The sequence below is a fragment of the Carassius auratus genome, unplaced genomic scaffold, assembly GCF_003368295.1.
Source record: "Carassius auratus strain Wakin unplaced genomic scaffold, ASM336829v1 scaf_tig00214714_1_2670353, whole genome shotgun sequence".
NCBI classification, from domain to species: domain Eukaryota; kingdom Metazoa; phylum Chordata; class Actinopteri; order Cypriniformes; family Cyprinidae; genus Carassius; species Carassius auratus.
In genome coordinates this window covers 1,638,015-1,657,362 of record NW_020527778.1, presented here as the reverse complement: position 1 = coordinate 1,657,362, position 19,348 = coordinate 1,638,015, and the positions used below count along the sequence as shown (strand labels likewise).

General features: G+C 36.0%; 1 long non-coding RNA gene across 3 annotated transcripts in view; it reads right to left on the bottom strand.

Moving 5' to 3' along the window:
• LOC113092838 (uncharacterized) overlaps positions 1–19,348 on the bottom strand; it is a 34,441-nt gene that overhangs the window by 11,103 nt on the left and 3,990 nt on the right. For all 3 annotated transcript variants that reach the window (XR_003287627.1, XR_003287629.1, XR_003287628.1), the window contains exons 3-5: positions 16,556–16,791; positions 14,295–14,391; positions 4,054–5,217 (exon numbers count right to left, since the gene is read on the bottom strand). This is a non-coding gene — a long non-coding RNA (uncharacterized LOC113092838). The remainder of the gene's footprint in view (positions 1–4,053; positions 5,218–14,294; positions 14,392–16,555; positions 16,792–19,348) is intronic.

Genomic DNA, 19,348 nt, shown 5'->3' with positions numbered 1-19,348 from the left:
CATTAGACTACAAAAAATAAATAAATAAATAAATAAACCTCTAATATTACAAATTTACTTTTAACACTAATAATGACAACAATTATATGTAATAATAAAATGTTATTTTATTTTATTATTTTTTTATTATCTTATTGTCATTTATTAATAATACCACTCATAATAAAATTATATATATTTTTAATATTTTTCTCCTTGTAGTTTTTTATTGTATATTTATTATAGCTTGAAAACATAAATCAGTAATTAAAATTGGTTTTAAATATGAGACATTTGATACCTGCACATAAAACTCGGTCTTGGATTGATGATACAATGAGACTGCTTTATGAACAAGAAAATTAATCAGAAACAAAGTGAGTGAGTGACACAGAAAGCATATGAGGCTGTGAATGGCAGCTAGTCATGTGCTGGGGTCTGCTAAAAATGTTGTGCATTGTGTGTATGTGCATGTGTTGGCTCCAACTTTGTCACACCAGCTTTGGCCCAGTCAACACACTCCATTCCACAGTGTCTGCTCTTCCTGTGCTTCAATGTTTACGGCATGCTGTAGCGTCTGACGGGGATCCGCTTACTGACACTCAAATGACTCTTTTTCCATCACACTTCATCAACACAGCACCACGTGCATTTTCTGACAACAAAACAGCATGTCTCAGAGCGGTGAAGAGATCAGGAAGCGTATAAGGGAGGAGAACGTGGACACTTAACCTGTGGATATGATTTCAGTCTTCCTGAACTCATGCAGCATGTCTGTAATTGAAACCTGCACACACTGACACTGACAATGCAGTGAAAACAGAAACAGAAGTGGTTTCTGGTTGTCCGGTTGAGCTGTTTAATAACAAACCTCTGACCACAAAGGCACCAGAAGAAATCCAGATTGAATATCTGACAAAAAGAAATGCATAAGATTCATTCTGAGGGCACAGAAAGTGTCGTGTCTTGAGAGTCCAGAAGCATTCACTGCATGATGAAGTCTGCAGTTAGAATGCTAATATAATTCAAGTTATAAGATCAAAAATATCCCTGTATGTGTTTTTGATATTTATCTACAGATTAGTGATAGTCCAACAAACAAGAGTGCCATTCTCTCACATTGTGAATGTGAAATAGATTTTACTTAACAGCACAACAACAACAAAAAAGTTCTAATAATGAGTGAGTTACATTTTAGACACAATATTTTTTTTCTGTTACACTGCAGTGTTTAGTTCCTAAACAAATCTGTTTTTGAATTAATCATTTGAGTTCAATGATCCATTCATAAAGACTAATTCTAACTGAATCTTGTTTCTGAACTGTTTGAATGAACAATTCATTAAATCACTCATTTAATCAGGCACTTATCGCCACCTACTGGCAGTTTTAAAAACACATTCAGCAAAAAAAAAAATTGTCAATTTCGAGGAATATAATGAATTTGACTTATGAAAGCACAGCTGAATCTGCTTGATATTCTCATTAGTCCTCAGATGCCTACATGACTGCTTGTTGCAGAAAAAGATGAATGAACTCTCACTAACCCTTACACTTTCTCTGTATGTCACTGATACACAGCATTTACATTTAAATCAATGAATTCAATTTAAAAAATAATTCAAATTATCAAACAACTAATTTTCATCTGGTGATGATAGAACAGGCAAAAAAATCTCCTGCCCGAGTCTGAGCAGTAGTGATTCATTTAGGAGTATGAGTCTGTGCAGTCGTGATGCATTTGGAGTATGAGTCTGCAGTAGTGATTCATTTGGAGCCAGTCTGTGCAGTCGTGATTCATTTGGAGTATGAGTCTGCAGTCGTGATTCATTTGGAGCCAGTCTGCGCAGTTGTGATTCATTTGGAGTCTGAGTCTGCGCAGTCGTGATTCATTTGGAGTATGAGTCTGCAGTCGTGATTCATTTGGAGCCAGTCTGCGCAGTCGTGATTCATTTGGAGTATGAGTCTGCAGTCGTGATTAATTTGGAGCCAGTCTGCACAGTCGTGATTCATTTGGAGCCAGTCTGTGCAGTCGTGATTCATTTTGAGTATGAGTCTGCAGTTGTGATTCATTTGGAGTATGAGTCTGCAGTCGTGATTAATTTGGAGCCAGTCTGCGCAGTCGTGAATTCATTTGGAGTATGAGTCTGCAGTCGTGATTCATTTGGAGCCAGTCTGTGCAGTCGTGATTCATTTTGAGTATGAGTCTGCAGTTGTGATTCATTTGGAGTATGAGTCTGCAGTCGTGATTCATTTGGAGCCAGTCTGTGCAGTCGTGATTCATTTGGAGTATGAGTCTGCAGTCGTGATTCATTTGGAGCCAGTCTGCGCAGTTGTGATTCATTTGGAGTCTGAGTCTGCGCAGTCGTGATTCATTTGGAGTATGAGTCTGCAGTCGTGATTCATTTGGAGCCAGTCTGTGCAGTCGTGATTCATTTGGAGTCTGAGTCTGTGCAGTCGTGATTCATTTGTAGTATGAGTCTGCAGTCGTGATTCATTTGGAGGCATTCTGCGCAGTCGTGATTCATTTGGAGTCTGAGTCTGCGCAGTCGTGATTCATTTGGAGTATGAGTCTGCAGTCGTGATTCATTTGGAGTATGAGTCTGCGCAGTCGTGATTCATTTGTAGTATGAGTCTGCAGTCGTGATTCATTTGGAGGCATTCTGCGCAGTCGTGATTCATTTGGAGTCTGAGTCTGCACAGTCGTGATTCATTTGGAGTATGAGTCTGCGCAGTCGTGACTCATTTGGAGTCCGAGTCTGCGCAGTCGTGATTCATTTAGGAGTATGAGTCTGTGCGGTCGTGATTCATTTGGAGCCAGTCTGCGCAGTCGTGATTCATTTGGAGTCTGAGTCTGCACAGTCGTGATTCATTTGGAGTCCGAGTCTGCGCAGTCGTGATTCATTTAGGAGTATGAATCTGTGCGGTCGTGATTCATTTGGAGTCTGAGTCTGCACAGTCGTGATTCATTTGGAGTATGAGTCTGTGCGGTCGTGATTCATTTGGAGTCTGAGTCTGCACAGTCGTGATTCATTTGGAGTATGAGTCTGTGCGGTCGTGATTCATTTGGAGTCTGAGTCTGCACAGTCGTGATTCATTTGGAGTCTGAGTCTGCACAGTCGTGATTCATTTGGAGTCTGAGTCTGCACAGTCGTGATTCATTTGGAGTCCGAGTCTGCGCAGTCGTGATTCATTTAGGAGTATGAATCTGTGCGGTCGTGATTCATTTGGAGTCTGAGTCTGCACAGTCGTGATTCATTTGGAGTATGAGTCTGTGCGGTCGTGATTCATTTGGAGTCTGAGTCTGTGCAGTCATGATTCATTTATAGCTACAGTATCAAAGTCCTGCCCAAACTCCCGCAGACCCAATCACAAGAACCCATATTGCCTGAAATAACTAAAGAAAAGCAAAAAAATAAACAAAGTAAACACTTAGAGAAATATCAAGTGCATAATATTACATAATCCATCTGGTTGGTCTTAAATCCCATGTGTTTACGTGGAGAGGGCTGTCAGCCACCAGGGTGCGAACAAAATATTTTGGCTTCACTTTTCAGGACGAGTGCAGCACACTTGGTAACAAGTAACAACTAATAGCAACTGCAAAACTGTAACATGCTAAAATGATTGAAAACACTTTACATAGCAAATGAACATGTTAAAACCAGACCTTAACAACTGTAAAGCAACATACAAAAAAATCTCAAAACACCTTTTCAGCTGTGCAGCAACATGCTAAAATCATTCAAAACACATCAACAGCTATGTACAAAACTCTACAAAAAGATTTCATTTACACTTGGCTTGGGGTCATATTTCGAGCATTTTCTTTTCTTACAAGGCACATTCTCACTCTCACTTTTTGTCCTTTATTTGCTTTTTTTCTGAGAAGCATGTGGCTATGGATCACTGACACCGCTGGGCTCAATCAGAGATGTTTGTAGAGTTTTACCATATGGCAGAGAGAACTGCGTGAGGCAGAACAAGATAGAGAGAAAGAGAGGACTCTGTGTACTGGGAGGGGTTGTTTGGTTAGTCATTGATAGAACATGGAGCAAAGTAGCTCTCTCTCACCATTTATTACTCCGTGAGGAGGCTGACCTCTTGGAGCTTTAACAGTGGAGTTCAGAACAGACAATGGCCTAATTACACCGCGCTGGAACACAGAGCAAACACACAACACATCTCGTAAAACACGTACAAAGATGCACCGTCTCAGATCGACGAAGCACATTCTAGATCATTCTGACGCTCATTCTGTGTGATTTGAACCTGTCATGCATGTTATTGTATTTTATTATGACCTCAAGCACATTCCCAATCAATTCACATAGGTTTTATTAGAAGCAAATTAGAGTAAAAGCTGAGATCTAACTGGTATCTGGTTTGTCAAACTAGTTTGTCTGGTTACTGGATAAGAAGAGCTGCTGATAAACTGCACATTGTGTTTATTTACAGAGAGCTCAAGTGTCTGTGCTGGTAACAGTTACAAAGTGGAAATGTGAGGGAAAACATGCAAGTTTTTAAGAATTAAAATTAAACTACGAAAAGCTGCTTTGAAATGCATTGATATATATTGTGGAGGTAATAAAAGCGCTATAGGCTTACAAGAACAATACACCCAAAAATATAATATATACCGTATATATATAGTGTGTGCATGTACTCACTACTGTTTTGGGTCAAAAAGGTATTTATTAAAGAAATTAAATTGATCAGAAGTGAGAGTAAAGAGAAATATCTCTATTTCAAATAAATGCTGTAGGAATGAATAACACTTAAAAGTAAAAACGAAAAATTAAAATAATAAATTGCAATAATATTTTGCAATATTACTGTTTTTACAAATGCATTGAAATAAATGTAGCAATTATGAGCAGAAGAGACCTACCAACCCCAAACTTTTAAACGGTAATGTATATATTAATTTAAACACATTTATTAAACAGCACATTTCTTCAAGAACTTTAGATGATCTTTGACTAAAACAGTGTTTTTTATGTGTGTGTGTGTTTGTTTAAAAAAGATTTGCAAGCTGCGACACTATACAGGACTTTTCCGGGGTTTTCTTCCTCCAAAGTAACAAAGTTATTGAAACCAGAGAAATGAAACAGAGGTCCAGTACTTGCCGATGATTTGCGGTGGTGCTGATTCTTCTGATGGAGGCCCCGACGACCCACAATCCTCCACTGCGTCCAGCAGAGACTTAGGTACTCCTCATCTGTTCAACTCACTGACCTGAGAATGGAAAAATGGAAACATTGGCATTTTATTTTTTCCAAACCACACCAGTAGACACCAGTTTTATGACTTTTACACAATATGACCACAGAATGGCACCACAAATGCATTAAGTCAGTCTCCTCAAATCGGCAACTCTCACTGAAAATGAATGGTTTACGGTTTCTCTCACTGTAAATGCTTTAAGTGCCTTGTACTCAACACTGATGGCCCTTGGAGGACCAAACCAAACTAAGCCTAAACCACTAAATCACAACACTCTTAGCAGCTAACAAGTGGAATTTAACTTAAAAACTCATCTACATCGCTGTTCAAAAATTATTAAGATTAGTCTTTTTTAAGAAATTGATACTTTAATTCAACAAGGATGCATTAAATTGATGAAAAGTGACAGCTAGGACATTTGGGATATCAAATGAACGCTGCTCTTTTGAACTTTCTATTAAAAAAAGAAAATTAAGGTTCCAACGAAAATATTACTGTTGTAAACATTGATAATAACAAATGTTTTGTGAGCATCGGATCAGCAGATTAGATCGATTTCTGAAGATCATGTGACACTGAAGACTGGAGGAATGATGCTGAAAATTCAGCTTTGATCACAGGAATAAATTGCATTTAAATTATATTAAAATTGAAAAAAAAATAGAGCCAACAGACCCACAAAAAGTTAATGATGACAAAAAAAATTAAAAATAATTTCAAGTGGAATTTCCCTTTGTGATTTGTTGGCTAGCTCAGATTTTCATAAAAGCCCTTAAAAAGATCTCAGAGCAGCAGATGATGGTTACTTGTATTTTGAAAACTGTGGCTAACACTTTATGTGTTTACAACCAACACAAATTCTTTACGGACAAAACTGCACTGCTTAGTTTGAGCAGTACAATAACATGAGGAAAGTACAAAGCCTCATTCATCAAATGTCTTTTAAAAAAAAGAATTTGTTACGCCAGGGTCTTGTCGAACAGGAAAATTTGGCCTCGCTTTCACACTAAAGTAAATATTTATGCATAAAAACATCCCTCATAAATCATCTGCGCTCATGAGTGTCACACAGGAAACTGCAGCTGCATCCATTCCAGCTGCACTTTCACACATTTCTATGTGTGGCCAAATTCGAAATCTAACCTAGACCGTGTCACTTCGGGGAATTTCCGTTTTCTTTCCCGAGATCGCACGGGAGAGGACAGCTGATGTGACAGCTTGACACTTTTAAAAACATTCATAAAACTCAACTGCATTGATTTTTTGTCTATGTTAAAAGATTGACAGCAGAAGCACAACCACCTCCACTCTCCTCACACACAAAACATGTTTATATCAATACTCTGAACTCGAGTCGACATTATTACTTTGTACTTAGCATCTAACAGATCGACTGTGAAACAAGCTGCACTCCTGTGATAATGTTTTGCCTTGGTGTGTCTTAGTAACAGAGCAAGAACAAACGCACAAACAAGTGTTAGACGTTGTTTGCCAAAAGAAAGATGTGAATTTATGATTCAATATAGAGTGGCATCTAAACATGGCTCCTCCTGAAGCACCATTCATCTTTTTTTCTTTGCAGGCAGATAAAAATCAGCTGCAAAGTGGACCAGACTTCATGCTGAAGGCTAAATGATATTTATTTAAGCCTACCTGGCAAAAATGCCAGAGATGCACAATCTGAGGGCGTAAAAATTAACTGCAATATTTCTGATAAACTTGTGATTACATTTTTTTTTTAAATCCAGGTTTGCTGTGCATTGTTATAGGGCTGCACAATTTGGCCAAAAATTCTAAATAAGATACAAAAATAACCAAATAGCCCAAAATTAATTGTATTTTATATTACAACCATAAATGAAAATAACACTATAATAAAACACAAAAAAATTAAAAACAAAATCAAATACAAATAAAAAATAAAATACTTAATAAAAATATTAAATTACTAAATTAGGAAATATATCACTGCTATTGTAATATTTCACTATAAAATAAAAATAGAATATTAAAAAAAATATGAATAAAAAATAATAATAATAATAATAATTGTATCTTACAATACAACCATGAAATGAAAATAACATAATAAAAATTATTATTATAATTATTACTAAATAAAATAAAAAAAAATAAAGTAAAAAAAAAAAATATTAATATTATTTTAATTATATTATTTTATTAAAACCATAAAATTACAATGCTAACATTTATGGCTTATGACTTAATTTCTTTATTTTCAAGAACATTCAACCACTGAACTTTTATGCTGACAGAAATCTGCAGTGAGCCTTTCCTTTTTGTTGATTACAGCTTCTTAAGAAGATAGTTGGCACATTGCATTCCCAAATAAATGTTAAAGAGATTAAAACTCAGAGCAGATGCTGAGATTGAGTTCATGTGGAGCAGCTTTTACTGTGAACCAAACCACTCTGAAACACTTAAAACTGACGGATGGGAACACAGCACCACACCTCACTCTAAAATACCTAAAGCTTACATCTATTAAATTAAATCGCACTAAGCCATCTTCTAAGCAATTTTCAGTTTCATTCTGATTATGCATGATCAGTTTCATTATTATAACTGGAAATATCTACACTATTAGGCAGTACTCACTGGAGCATGTGCAGGAAAGTGTTTACAACTAGTTTTTGATATGAAGCACATGGGGGCAAAAGCCTGCAAAGGACATCTGCACATTAGTTTAAAAGCACTGTCATGGATGCATGAGAACGTACTGTTCCCAGGGCCTCAGAAGTAGGTTACAAACAGCCTGATCAATCTTTGCGCCGAGTGTATAGGGGGTAATTTGTCACAGGTCTGTTTCTAAACAAACGTTTCTTCAATAAACGGAGGCCTCCACTCCACTACAAGCCGGGGCCTGCAGAGCTCATGTCATGAGACGTAGCATGTACGTCAGCATTCAAACCATCCTGCCCTGTGAGAGAATTGAACAGGTGCCAGCAGAGACGAGCAAACGCACTGAACATAGTGAACTTGAGCCAACAGCGCACCGCTCCAGGGCAGCCAGCAAAGGCAAGTTTACACAGGAGAGGTGGAGGTCCTCTCCAACCCAGTGCAAACAAACGCCTTTCAACACGCTGTCAAACTAAGAAGAATAGGACAGAAAATTCCAGTCTTTGACAATCCAACAGTGACAGGTCAAAAATAAATAAATAAAATATATTGAGCAAATAAAATCTGATTTTCTCGTTAGCCATTCAGTCTAGAAACATGAAAGTATTTTCACTGTGTGCAATATCTAATAATATAGATAATATAGATAAATTTATTATTTATTATAATTGATAAAATTATTTGTAATCATTTTATATATATATATATATATATATATTTTTTTTTATTTAATTGTATAATTTTTCATTATTATTATCATTATTATTATAATTATACATTTAATAATTAAAAAATGTAATATCATTAATTAATAAATTACATTAGTTTAATAAAAATCAGAACCGAATCATACTACTACTACTACTAAGAAAATAAATCAAATACAAATAAAAATAAAAATACAAGGCAAAATCTTAGTGATCAGAAGCTCAGGAAAATAAAGCCTTTGTAGAGATTTATTCAGCTCAGTGCACACAGAATCGCATTGCTATCGTGATAAACGTGTGAATGGTTTTCCGGTAAATCTGAGCAGGAAGTCTGAGAACAAACACAAGAGAGTGTGCTGACGTCAGAGCTGACACGAACAGGTGAGGGTGCGGCACAGGTGTAATCACTACTTAGTGATGACAGGCATTTCCTTCATAGCTGAACCATGAGGAGGCTGGGAATAATGTGTGTTTGTGTGTTTATGTTCAAGAGAGTCGGTCAACAGAAACACTCCAATACATCCAAAGCGGTTTACATGACTCAGACTTTAATGTATGGCAAGTGGTTCTCAAATGCCACCATTTATATTATACAGATATTAATAATATACCAACCATCAATAATATACTGCCACCAAATAATAAATCGAAACTATATACTGTATGCAAAATAACATTTTTTAAATAACAACACATTATCAACTTGGAGATGAAAAAAAAGAAGCTTTTTTGTTGTTAAAGGTACAATTTGTAAGATATTTGGAGTAAAACATTCAAAAAACACTAGGCTAGTGTTATATATTTTGTCCAGCTGATTACTAACAATATCTCTTATGTTTTCAACTACTTGTAAATCATGAGAAAATCCCCATTCTAAACAGTGACACGGGGCAGTGCTGTCGACTGTCAATGACTTTAAGTAAGTAAGCGCTTTGAGTGCCTAGAAAAGCGCTATATAAATGTAACAAATTATTATTAAATTAGTTACCCTTTGTTACCTCCTTTACTGACGTAGAAACCACATGACAACAGTGTCGTGGACAAATGCGGAAGTAGCTTCGCGACAAACTTCAACTAGAAAGAGATGCCGATCTCGCTCTTGTTTTACTCAAGTTGTTTTGATTCGTATCTTTACAGCAAACGTATGCTATTATAACGATCAACAAGATTAGTATTATGGGGCGTACATGCCAAACAGGGGGCATCGCGTCTCTAGACCCGGGCGAGGACGCGTCTGATTCATAGTCTGATCGCGTCTTTGCATTGACTTTGTATGTAATCTACTTGCGCAAATAGTTAAATCCATGATTTATCATTCCGTCTGATTGATGGCCGTCAGCGGTTGGGTAGAAGACAACAAATACCATTATTCCACGCTCCTTCTTAGCGTCATCAAACCACGCGATTGTTATTGTTTTGATAGTGCTCCCTCTCGTGGCAGGTCCTACAACCTGTACCTTTAACAGCCATGCATCCGATTAAACTGCAAAAGTTACGTGCAAATACCTCTATCACTTGGTACATAGAAACTAACCAAATTTGATGGATATCAAGGTTGAAAAGGATATTTAGGAACTCAAACTGTCAATTTCTTTGGATGATCAGCTTTGGACACTGAGCATTTGTGATGTTGTTCATCGCTTGTGGCGGCCGGAGAGTAAATCCAGGACTCAGGGACTGTGCTGAACAACTTCAATCTGTCATTGACTCCGGCATCAGTCCCCAAGTATCTAAAATCAGCCATCATCGTGCCAGTGCTGAAGGAAATGAACATCACAAGGACTTCACACATCCTGGTCATCACCTCTTTGAACTGCTGCCATCTGGAAGGCGACATAAAGCCATTTATGCTCGCACAACCAAGAACAGTTTTTTCCTAACTGTTTTTTATTTTTTTTTTACTATATTTTAATATCTGACTCTTTATTTCCAATTTAAAACTGCAGTAGGTAACTTTTGTAAAAATATATTTTTTACATATTTGTTAAACCTGTCATTATGTCCTGACAGTAGAATATGAGACAGATAATCTGTGAAAAAATCAAGCTCCTCTGGCTCCTCCCAGTGTCCTGTTGCCATTTGCAGAAATACATCGCTCCCGGTAAGAAACAACCAATCAGAGCTGCGGTCCGTAACTTTGTTTGTGTTCAAAATGTAGAAAAATTTATATAATAAGCGAGTACACCATGAATCCGTTTTCCAAACCATGTTTTTAGCTTGTCCTGAATCACTAGGGTACATCTATAATAAGTGTTTATATTCCGACTATTTTAGATTGCTTATATGTGTGATTCTTCATAGACATAAACAGAGAAGTAGTTCCGGCTACGATGTTCTTCCGCAAGACGCAAGCAGTTCTGTTTATTAACCGCTAGAGTGTCAAAAGTTCCCTACCGCCGCTTTAACTTCCTGTGGGGAGTGGCTGAACCAATTATAATTCCACCTGATGATCTGAAAGGATATCAGTTTTTAAAATTGGAATTTTTCCCAACCCTGTATCACACTGCATTACTATTTCAAAGAATTGCAAAAACCAAACAAGTGCCTGCAAATCATCTGGTGCCTGTGTTCTCTGCTGCAAACTAAAGGGGCCGGTTTGGAGTTAATCCCATGGACTTTCCAGGGTAAAATGAACTCTTGGACTTTCCAGGGTCAACTATGCCTGCCCTTAAAGCAAACACTCCGCAGGGGGAGAGAAAGAAAGAGAGAAAATGAGACAAGAGGAGAAACTGTGCCAGCAACACATTGTGCTGCATGTGTTTTCTATTCGGCCCTCTGGCCTCTGTCACAGTTATTGTGATCCGCTGCCTAAAAAAAATATCTCAGTGAAGCAAAAAGTGAGGGAAGAAAAAGAATCCAACAATGTTTTTTCCCGGCTTGCTGGAAATGAGCTCAGAGCTGCCAGGAAGAGGTATGCAGGCCATTCCCTGGAGCTGAGGAATGACGTGGGAGCTACGCTACATGGGGGGCGATACGGGGGAGGGCAAGAGGGGAGGGGCTTTGACTTCCGGCGAGTCCCGGCCTCTACAGTTTGGACAGATCTGTGGTCCTCCCACACAGATGGAGACTGGCTCTTCTGTCCCTCTCACCTTCAGCCCCACAGACCTCTCGCTCTTATCAGCCCTGTGCAAAAACACACGGCTGCACATGGCAAGACTGTTCCTGCTCGAACACTGATTCATCACAAATGACCACAGAAGATACAGGGAGATGTGCGTCAATGCTGTGCAATACGAGAAAAATCTAGACTTGAGTTGATGAAACTGAAGGAAAAAAATCGGGAGCAGGCAAAACAAGTTTTTTGCACAGTGGAAATGCAGAGACTATAAATATTTCACAAACTAAATAAAATATAAAAAAGAGAAATACATAAAATTTAAAGGACCTGGCTGTTTGCATAAGAAAAAAAAAACAATATTACTAGAATATAAACATGAAACAATATGGGAAATAATAATCAGGAAATTAAAAAATAAATAAATAAAAGCTTATGCTTTTGTTGAACAGGTTTTTTATATGGCCAAAAAGTAAGATAAAATCTGTGAGATCTTTATAACTGTATACCAGTCTACTTATATAAAATGCATATAAATATAAGTTGTCAATCTATATCTCCAAATAATAATAATATGTCTAAAGTAAGATGATATTTAAATGTTTTGTTTTATGATTACAGCTCTGTGGTGGTGGGGGCATACAAATTCAATACAATGATGATTGACAACACTCACTCAACACTTACACAAAATCTCTGCTTCTACTAGGAACTAATGTTTTGAAGATTAATTTTAAAAATGATTGACTGAACAACATTTAATATAGTTATGCACTATACAGCATGAATAATTAGCCTGAAAGTAAGCTTAAAAGTTAAAAAATGACCAGCTCTGAAATACGGTTTCATTCTCAAAGTCATTCAGTTTTGCAAAACAGCAGATATACGATACAGGCCCAGTAAATGAATAACAGCACTAGGATATTTTGGGTTATGCAGTGAAAACTCCAACACTGGCATGGCTTCAAGTTTTTCATTTCAGTCAGTTCTGAGGAAATGAAACAAAATCCAGCTCTCTGACGGGATATACTCCCATGCTGACTGCTCAAGGAATAGTTGGCCTCCTCAATTGGACACATGAACACAATTGACTCAGCTGAAATCATGGCGAGCACAGCCAAGACTACAGAGAAGAACAACGTGTAATGGAAATTTAAGTGAAAACTTTAAAGCAGTGAAAGAAACAGGCTAAACTTACCCCATGCAATAGCATGCAAAACAAAAATACACTTTCTATTTTTCAGGAGGAAAAAGTACCAAAAAGCTATGCATATGCAAAGGAAAGGAACTAGCTGCTAAATGCACACACTGACATCTGATTCATCAACCATGAGAACACCTAATATGTTGCATATAAAAATAGATAAAAATAAAATAAAAATAGTGAGTGGGAGGAATTTCTCTAGGAATTATGCAAGTTGCAAATCTGTCCATAAACTACATTCAATCATCCTAAATCACTTTTCCACGTGCAAACATAAATGAAAAAAATAAATGCTTGAGAACTGAATTCAGAGTTATTCAGCTAACATTGCATGAACAAGATGTAATGAATCAGTAGATGTGGAAAGACAGACATTCAAAACTAGAATAAAATTAAACCAATATACATTTGAGATTTTAAAAAATTAGATGAATACAATTTTAATCAACTATTTTTTAAATTATGGGGTAGGGTTAGAAAACTTTCCATCAGCGTTATTTTACAATCATTGATATACTATTAGTTTCTGTAAACATTCAACATTATTTTTATAATTTTTAATTTTTGTCACCTTTATTATTATAATTTTTTTATTTATTAATATATATACATATATATATATATATATATATATATATATATATATATATATACATATATACAGTCTATACAGTTATATGATATTATATAAAATATGTCAATTTTACTTTATTTAGTGTTAATTTCGATTTTCAAAAAATAAGACATTTTGCCTTGGCAACTACAGTAGTTGAAATAAAAGGTTTTAATATTTTATTTCAGTTAATGTTTCTATTATTTCAAGCAACAAACATAAAATTGTACTTAATAATATTAATAATAACAACACTGCTTTGCACTGGTAGTGCATCACATACGTTTTTTACGTTTTCTCTTGAATTTCCACCGTCAACTGAAACATTAACTTCTTTAAACCTCCACACAAACATACCTACACACACTGAAGACCCCTGGTGGGCCACTGTTTGAAAAGAAATCCGTTAAACCATGGAAAATGAAAACATAAGGTGTGTGATTGTGTCTGCAGTGTGTTTGTGTCTGTGGTTTCCTGTTGCTTTGGCTGTGTGACAATTACGTCCTATCGTCAGCTTAATCACCTGAAACAAGCGTGCTTTCACAGCCTCTTACTCCTCCAACTGTACACAGCGAGATCTCATCGCTGGAATATTCTACACATTTCATCAAGCATGACAAGCAATTATTATGGAAATATGAAAACTGCGGGTTGGTGATTAAATTCTTTTCCTGACACATTCTTTGGGGCAGATCTGACACTGGCAGTATTGAAATGAATGACGTTTTTAATTGTGAAAAGATTTGTGATAATGATTTCATTAGCGGTCAGGAACAGAGAACTTGGCACTAATGATCTGTACGGAGCTGACATTCAAGACATAATTGAGTCTTCACATAAACAGGCAGGATTCAGAAGGATGCGTTTTACCAGCTGATGTGGTTGAGTTGCACGGATGTCTCCAGAAGCTGATGGCTGATCTTTGACTGCTGTAGAGTCGGTTCAGCCTTTTCAAGCAAGATGTCCCCTATAGAGAGAAATCACAGGGAATCAGGCCAACAGTATCAACTGAATTTGAATCAATCCCACAGAATCGTTCTAATTGCTTTGAATCAAATACATTTATACAAATACCCACAGAATCATTCATATAGAACCAATAATTAAATACCAAACACAAAATCAGTCCTTCAGAAATACACATGATCATAATCAAACCTATTTAATCAAAGAAATCGATCAATCAGAATCAAACACACAATCCGTGTGATTTAAACCACCCTGAATCAGTTACACAGAATCAAACCTATAGATTCAGTTGCATGAAATCAACCCCACAGAATAATTTATACATGCATTCAATCAAATAAAATCAATGATAAAGAATAAACGTGAATCATTTCTATCAAATTAAATAATGAATCTGACTGAATCAACTAGAATCAATCCTAGAGAAAGAGTCATAGGGAATCAACTCGAATCAGTCTCATTGTATCAATTCCATTAAGAGAATTCATTTGAATCTGTTCAAAGACAGAGAATCAATCACAGAGAATCAGTTCGAATCAGTCTCATTGTATCAGTTCCATTAAGAGAATTCATTTGAATCTGTTCAAAGACAGAGAATCAATCACAGAGAATCAGTTCGAATCAGTCTCATTGTATCAATTCCATTAAGAGAATTCATTTGAATCTGTTCAAAGACAGAATCAATCACAGAGAATCAGTTCGAATCAGTCTCATTGTATCAATTCCATTAAGAGAATTCATTTGAATCTGTTCAAAGACAGAATCAATCACAGAGAATCAGTTTGAATCAGTCAAGTGGAATCAATCCCACAGAATAATTTATATAAAATCAATCAAATGGAATTAATCGGAAAGAATGAATCACATTTAAACAATTACATTAAAATTAACCATGCAGAACCAGTCCAATCATCTCTACAGAACCAGTTACACGGAATCAATCTTAAAGAATGAATCCCGTGGATTAGATTATAAAATATGACACAGAATAATTTATAGAGAATCAATCCCATTAGACTCAGGAATAGAGAATCGATCTGATTCAATCACATAATGATATAGAATGAGATTCATTCCAATAATTCCAGATGAGAAATATTTCAATACAATTAACCATTGAGAATGAATCTGACTGAATCAGCTAAAATCACTCGTAGAGAATCAATGAGAAACAATGAATCAATTCCATTTAGAGAGTCAATCTGAATCAAAACACACAGAAACAATTTCAGAAATAAATCGTACTCACTATAGTCATATTCACTATAATCTATCTTCACAGAACAGGAAAAACTGACCAATAATTAGCTAAATGTTTTGTCTTTCATAAAACTTTATAGGCTTACATTTGTTACAGGCTTGTTAGCTAAACCACATGCTTCTTATTACCAGAGCAGCTCCATTCTGCATGCACTTATTAATGGTTATTTGCTTTATTATGTTTATGATGTACATATTTGGGTTCTTTTTTTACAGGTGGGTGGACGTTTTTACGTGTGCTATAATCTTTATGTGTGTAGACACAAAAATGCATAATAAAAAAGCCACAACAACAGACACACAGGGAACTTATCCTGCGCTTGCCTGCAGAAGGGACTGAGGGTCAGCAGAAGGAGCGCTGGACTAAGAAGAGCCAAAAAGAGACACAGCTCCCCCGTGAGGGAACAAACTCATCACGTCCTGCCTCTCCCATTCACAAAATCTTATAAACGACTCATTTATGGTAAAAACGCCATGGGCTGGGCTCAGTCTTTGATGGTGACTGCTGAAACTGCTGAGTAATATCTGACAAAAGACTCTTATGCAGGTAGTGCTGGTTCTTGTGAGCAAATACTTGTAAAATAAATAAGGGGACAAAAATGAGCAATACTTGATAGCCAATCAAAACCCAAGCTGACAACATTTTACGGTAAGGGTGTGGATGTATTATTAAACCTAGACTTTGAACCCTTTTGTATTCTGTGTGTTTACACTGATATGAATCTTTGGGTGAACTTGACGTCAAACTATGAAAAAAAAAACTGCAATAAGAATATATAACAGTATGAAGGATTACTGTCAGTCAAGATGATAAATCCCAATCATAAAGCCACTCACTGAACGTATAAACTGAGTTCATCTTGCACAGGGTTGCACTGAAATAAAGATTAAGATCCAAGTACCATGCATCATACTTTCAAACCTCCTCCTCTTTTTACTCGAGTCCTCTGGGGTCTTATCTGAGGTGTCTGAAGAATCGCCTGAGCAGATCGCACCCACTCACTGACCGACTGCCTGCGGGTCTCAGCTGCGTCCAGAAACGAAGAGTCTGCGCAGCTTTCTTCTGAATCGTCATCATTATCAATTTTTTTTTTTTTTTATCATCATAAGAGGAGTAGACTGAAATCTTGGTTGGTGACTAAAAAGGAGAGGAGAGTAGCCTTTTAGTCATTTGATGTGCTTTTATCATTATTAAAAATAATTTGAATTTAAATAAAGCTGAAATAAGAAACATATATATTTCATGAAAAACGTAAACTTAAAAACTGAAATTTTGCCTTGGCAAATAACTTAAGTTGAAGTACTTAAATTACTAAAACTGAAATAAAAATAAATTAAAAGCTAAACACAACAAAAAATACAATTGACAAGAGTACAGAAAAGATAAAAATAAAATGTAAACTAAAATTAAATTATATTTAAAAATAAAAGCTACTTCATAACACTATAATATAGTTAAAATAGTATATAAATATTACTTAAGGAACATCATATGCAATGAAAGGACATGAAGACAGTTTTGAAATAAATAAAATATGAATATTAAAAGGAAAAACTAATCTTAAATGAAAAAAAAATGAATAAATAAAACTAGAGAAATAGACATGTTGCCTTGGCAATCAACTTAAAATAACTTTAAGATTAAGTACAAAAATTACTAAAACTAAATCTTAAAAAAAGCTAAACATAATTATTTGAAAAAATAAATAAAAAACTGCATAAAACACAAAAACTAAATAAAATAAACTGGAAATATAAAAATAAAATGTAGTTCAAAATTTCAATAAATACTATAATCTCATGGCACTTACAAATGAGGAACGTCACATGCATGCAAAGACGGTTTCGATTTTATTTTGGGGCCTTTTGCAACTTTTTACTGACAAGAAAATAAAATATTTTTATGCATGACAAATAGAGATATGATACATGTCAGATTCAAAGCTGCACCATCAAGACTCAAGGTCAAAAACTAACTGAAGCCTTAAGTTCAAGATCTGCCTCATAAATATCTTTCTTCATGTTTGATTATAAAATGAACATTAAAAGTGCAAAGTCAAAAACCTTGACATAATATTGTGATTGAATGCCTTTCAAGAGTGTTGGACCTTCACTGTCAATCTGCATGGAGGCCAGTTCATTTAACAATTAATCTTATAGGTACTCACTCCTCAAGCTAAACGCACACAAAACTCTTGAAAAACTCTCGGCCCACAATTACACAAATTATGGGACCTGAGTGACGCCTCCTGACAGGCTGCCGCCATGCTGTCAAAGTGAAATTACAGACTAAACAGGTGTTACAAAAAAATGGCAACCTGTGTTTCTACCTTATTCACATGTCATGCTGGGATATGAAAATCGATAGAGTTTCTATTTGAGCCTAAAAAAATAAACAACACGTTAAACAAAGTCTTTACAGATGGCTGAGCGCCACCAAAGGAAAGCCAAAAACCTCAAGATATGAACCAGTCAGTACCTTGTACAACACGATCATCATTCGAACTCACGTTTCACATGGATGCTAGAGAAGAAAATAAGTGAGAGGGGCAAAGATGGGAGGCGAAAAAGCAAGAACTCAATGAGCACCCATTAATTAAATCCTCCTGAACATATCGTAATTCCCCGATCTGAGCATCTCCCTATCCAGCACTGCATTAATCCGGATATTAAAATTACTGAGATGCACCAACAGAGCAGTTTTATACAATCATTATCCAAATTATTTATCCATTTAATCTATTTTATTTTGTCACATTTGGATATATGTATATATGCATACATTACAACGTAGAAATATTACTGTATATATGGAAATAGAAGTATAGTAATACTATAACAATATATAGATAGATAGATAGATAGATAGATAGATAGATAGATAGATAGATAGATAGATAGATAGATAGATAGATAGATAGATAGATAGATAGATAGTCTTCTCCATTATGGCATATTTGGGTATTTATGTCAATAAATATATCAATGCCCCATGTATTTATTATTAAATTTACATAGTCCTTATTTCTAAACCCATTTCAAGGCCTAAAAATCACAAAAAAATATATAACTGTTCCCTAAGTTGCAGGAATGTTTATATACATATACATATGCATGTGTGTGTGTGTGTGTGTGTGTGTGTCTTTGTCTTTCTCATGCTCTGGTATGGACTGATCATTGGAATATCTGTGCACTGCAAATCCAGTCCTTTGTCAAATTTACAGCATCGATTCTAAAAGCATTATGGGTAAATCTACAAAAGGCAACCTGAGATGTGACAAGGGACGTCCAGCCTTGATAAAGCACACACCCTCAAACGAACAAAGGAAAAAGAACGACAGAAAATACATTCCACAGATAGACCTGTAGATACGACCCGCGCCTGATGATATGTGATACGTGACTCATTTACCTTATGACAGGCTGTAAAAGACGGATGTAAAGAGAACAGGAGGTGGTTGTGTTTGTGTGTATGGGTGTTTATGGTTGCACTGTCACAAACTGGTTTTCTAGTGGAAAAAAATCGGCTGCCTTGTTATCATGTGGAGACATGAACGGCATTCCAGGCCGCCGAACAGCCTACACACTCTTTTATTTGAATCAACTTGACCCTGTAGGGCAGTGTGCCAGCGAACAGTGCACTACGCGCGCTCTCTCTCTCTCTCTCTGCGCAGTACACTATGTTCCTGGCCCAA